We start from the raw sequence: 4,663 nt of genomic DNA on the forward strand, positions 1-4,663 counted from the left end.
TGCATGGAAATTAATAACATTGAATCACGCAATCATTGAAATTTTCTAGCAAAAGGACAACATAGGAGCGGGTGCCCGATAGACGTTCTTACGCCTTTTTGCTTATGGTCGTCTCGGAGAAAATTAATGTGAATCCCAAACAATGTTAGTTACGACTATGGCTAAAGGTTTTTAGGCACGAGCTATGAGCCATCGGATCTGAATCTCTGGAAATTCCAAAGGGGCAGTTCATTGCACATGGCTGGACAATTTAATTCGACAGATTCACAAAAGTAACTTTTGCACCCGTTACGTGAACAACGTGTTCGACAAGACGGTTTTTTGTAATCCATCGGTCATTCTATGATATTCAAAAGCAAGTTCCATGGAAGGTGGTGTAGCTGCTTCCCTCTTGTCGCTATTATCACTTATTACATAAAGGGATCAATCAAAGGCAACCGAACCACCCCAGTTCAACATCACCGATCTCAACTTCTCTTTCACTTAATTCCACTTGGCAATACGCAAAATCCATCAAAATGGGTTTTCTTCAGAAGGCGATCATCCTTCTCTTTTTGCTTCTTTTGCTATCTCAAACCATCTCTAGCTATTCTTCTAGCGTTGTGAAATCATGGTGTAGCAAAATGCCTTACCCGCAACCCTGTGAGCACTTCTTGACCCGCAACCCTAAGCAAACCCCTCTCAAGCGAAGGTCCCATTTCCTCAGGGCCTCGATGCAAGTCGCCCTCGAGCGCGCAGCTAGCCCGAACCCACACGTACTCGCTAGGCTCTGGGTGCCACGATGAACGCGAGAAGGCCGCATGGGCTGACTGCCTCAAGCTTTATGAGCACACAGTCCACCACTTGAACCGGACCATCAACCGCCGGTGTACTCAAGACGACATGCAAACCTGGCTTAGCGCCGCACTGACCAACTTGCAGACCTGTGGAACTGGGTTTGTCGAGCTTGGCATCTCAGACAATGTGTTGCCCTTGATGTCAAATAATGTTTCCAAGTTGATAAGCAACACCTTGTCTGCAAACTATGTGCCCTACACTACCCCAAACTACACTAATGAGTTCCCTACTTGGGTGAGGCCCGGCGACCGGAAGCTCTTACAGTCTTCGCCCATGCTATCTACAGCAAATATTATGGTGGCTCAAGACGGTTCAGGGAACTACAAGACAATTAACGAAGCTGTAACTGCGGCGTTAATGCGGTCTGATACAACAAGGTTCATAATCTATATCAAGGCCGGTACCTATGAAGAGAATGTTGAAGTGGGATCAAAATTGGAGAACATCGCGTTTGTGGGTGATGGTGTTGGAAAGACCATAATTACTGGAAGCAAAAGTAATGCTGGAGGATTTACTACCTTCAATTCAGCAACTGTTGGTGAGTTTATCATGTAATTTATTTATATTATGCATTTTATACAGTATAAATACTGGAAAGGAAAAAGAGAAAAAAGGGGGAGGATAATCAACGTTTAGTTTGCTGAGATAGTAAATAAAGCATTTAGAGATCCATATACTTTCCGGTTTAGATTACATGAACTAGTAGACATACCCGTGCTAATAATTTCTCATCTTGAGTTTCAGCTGTTGATGGAGATGGATTCATTGCTCAAGACATCACTTTTCGTAACACTGCCGGCTCGGCCAATCACCAAGCGGTTGCTCTGCGTTCTAGCTCTGACCTCTCAGTTTTCAATCGATGTGGCTTTGAGGGTTATCAGGACACTCTTTTCGTTCATTCTAAACGACAGTTCTACAAAGAATGTGATATCTATGGCACCACTGACTTCATCTTTGGAAATGCCGCCGTCATTTTCCATAATTGTAACATCTATGTTAGAAACCCCCCTAACAAAGTCAATACCATCACTGCACAAGGCCGAACTGACCCAAACCAGAACACTGGCATCTCCATCCTCAACTGCAAAGTCATTGCCGATTCAGAGTTGATATTGGTTCAAAGCTCCGTGAAGACATACCTTGGGAGGCCATGGCAAAAATATTCAAGAACTGTTTTCATGATGACCTACCTTGATGGCCTGATTGACTCGGCCGGGTGGTTGGAGTGGGACGGTGACTTTGCCCTGGACACTCTGTACTATGGAGAGTATATGAACACAGGCCCTGGGTCATCGACCACAAATAGGGTGACATGGGCAGGTTACCATGTAATCACAAGCACGACGGAGGCTTCGAAGTTCACCATTGGGAACTTGATCCCTGGCGGCACTTGGTTACTTGCGACCGGCATGCCTAACCCCTCGGTGGGTTACAATGTGCCTTACACCTCTGTGGGTTATGACGCGATTTACCCCTCAGGGGTTGCAAACTGTTAATCGGTTTTAGTCGGGGCTGCAATGGCTATTCTCTATTCCAGCTCATTCTTCTTTTGTCTTCCTTTTTCTTTCTTCTGGAAATCTAGTCTAGGTGAATAGCTGTTATTTTTCCACTTTTTGCTGTAAGGAAGTAATAATATTGCTTATCAAATACATTTGTAATTGTTCAAGAACTCCCAAATCATAGAATAAACAATTCATCAGACCATTTTCTTTTGATTTTTGGCATCGATTTTCATTTTAACTAGTAGCCTATGTTAGCATCATGAACAAATCTGACTTCTTTCAAGCGATCCACGTTCATGCTTTCCAAACGTGATCGGGCCTTCTGCGTTGTAGCACACAGAAAACATGAATTAGCTAACGACAAATCGCCGTTTCCTCCTTTTGTTCCTCAACTCCTTCCAAGCACTTGAAACTGGCAAAAATCAGTTCTCGATACTTAGCAGTTGCACAAGATCACTCTGACCCTGGGCTAGTACGGCAGCCACTTCTAATAGCTTTTTCCCACCTCGAGCTTGGATTGGTATTGCAGCATCAAGAACACAATTCTTCTGAAAAATTCTCTGAGAGGCAACACCGAGAGTAATCCATCCTACACGAGACCGATCTTTTATTATTTGGAGTCTCACTGAAGGGGAGAGAAAGTTGAACAGTCTAGCTGACTGGGAATTCTGGAATAAAAATCCTTCTTGGTTAAGATTCAATAGTCTCTGAAAAAGATCTCCGAAAACATGCGGAAATCCCTGAATATTCAACAGGATGGAGTACCGAGTTGAAGGCTGCAAGTTCAAAAGATCTTTTTCACGTCAATAGATCCCTATACTGCTATATATAGCTCCATTTTTCTGAGGATTCAACTTCGTGTCAGATGAGGCGTGAAACTGATTATAGATGATCAAGCTAATTCGGAACGAAGAAGCAATGTCGCCTCTCCAGGAAAAACAACGTAAAAAAACGTCAGCAAGATAGAGGCTAGTCAGTGCAACTGTTGACCTCAAGAGTAATTATTAGAGACTGTCTGATAGAAGCTAAGTTGAACTACGTTAACCGAAAGCAGTCGAATTTGAGCTTTCGATATAACTAGATGTCTAAAATTGCTTCCTTGAACCTAATGAAAATCCACCAACCCGGAATAGCGCAAAGAAGTTCGACCACAATCGCTGACACTGAGTGCCAAAGCCGGCAGTTTGTCGTCTGAGCCAGAGAACCAAAGAGATAAAAGCTCAAACACTAAGCCACCAACAGAACAAAAATCAAATTAATTGCTAATAAAGTTGGATGTAGGAGTGCATTAAACCTTATAATAATAGATGAATTTGAAGCTCTAAGAAGTTAAGTAGTACTGATACTAACACGCGACATGCAACACAACACGACGCGATACGCCGACATATCGTTTCTAAAAAACACAGAAAATTCTGACATGTTGGGACACGTTATATATTAAATATATATTTATATATATACATAATAAATTATCATTTTTATGATTATTTACATCAAATTCATAAATAAATAATTAATTAAAAAGCTTAGAATGAATATACACTAAAAACATTAATCCGTCATTAATTAATATCATTTATTGTTTCAATTTGACAAATTCAACTCTATTTCAATAATTCATAAAACTTGGAGAAAAAAAACAAACAATCCATATTATAGACTCGCATCTTAGATATATTAGAAGAGGAGAAAAAAAAACTTTAAGGGGTGAATTGTATACCACGGCAAGTAGAAGAGAAGAGAATCTTATGTTTTTCTTCTTTGTCCAATTATTATTTTTATTATTGTGTTTTATTTTTTCACATATATATTTTGACCTCCCATTTATTAAGTTTTTAAATTGACCTGGATATTAAAATCATATATCAGAAACTCATATGTTAGATTTCCGACTCGAGTGTTGAAAAATGTTGAGAAAGTTGACTAGGTGTCGGATTTTCCGACATGTGTTGACCGAGTGTTGAAGAGTATCCGAGAGTATCAGACACATGTCGAAGTGTCCGACACGACAGAAAAGCTCTTAGAGAGTGTCGGTGCTTCATAGCTAAGAAGTAGCTCCAAAGTAAAAGGGCAAAACAGATTCATAGATCTCTCACTTGTTAAATTAATTTCTCGATTTTAAATTCGGATATTGATTTGTTAAATCGAATTTGTTGAGAAAGATTTTCCAAAACAGATTAAATTTTTCATTCTTGAATAAGTTTCTTGAATTGCACAAAGGAAGGAGCACTAAAGGACAAGAGATGGGCACACTATCTTTTATTATATTTTGCTTATGAGGGCAAAAGGGTAATTGTCTAAGAAAGAAACAAAGCATTTCT

At 40.3% G+C, this 4,663-nt stretch overlaps 1 pseudogene; it reads left to right on the plus strand.

Moving 5' to 3' along the window:
* Positions 1–518: 518 nt before the first annotated feature.
* On the plus strand, positions 519–2,333 carry LOC120294397 (annotated as a pseudogene).
* The last annotated feature ends 2,330 nt before the right edge of the window (positions 2,334–4,663 follow it).

The sequence above is a fragment of the Eucalyptus grandis genome, chromosome 6 (genome assembly GCF_016545825.1).
Source record: "Eucalyptus grandis isolate ANBG69807.140 chromosome 6, ASM1654582v1, whole genome shotgun sequence".
Classification (NCBI taxonomy): domain Eukaryota; kingdom Viridiplantae; phylum Streptophyta; class Magnoliopsida; order Myrtales; family Myrtaceae; genus Eucalyptus; species Eucalyptus grandis.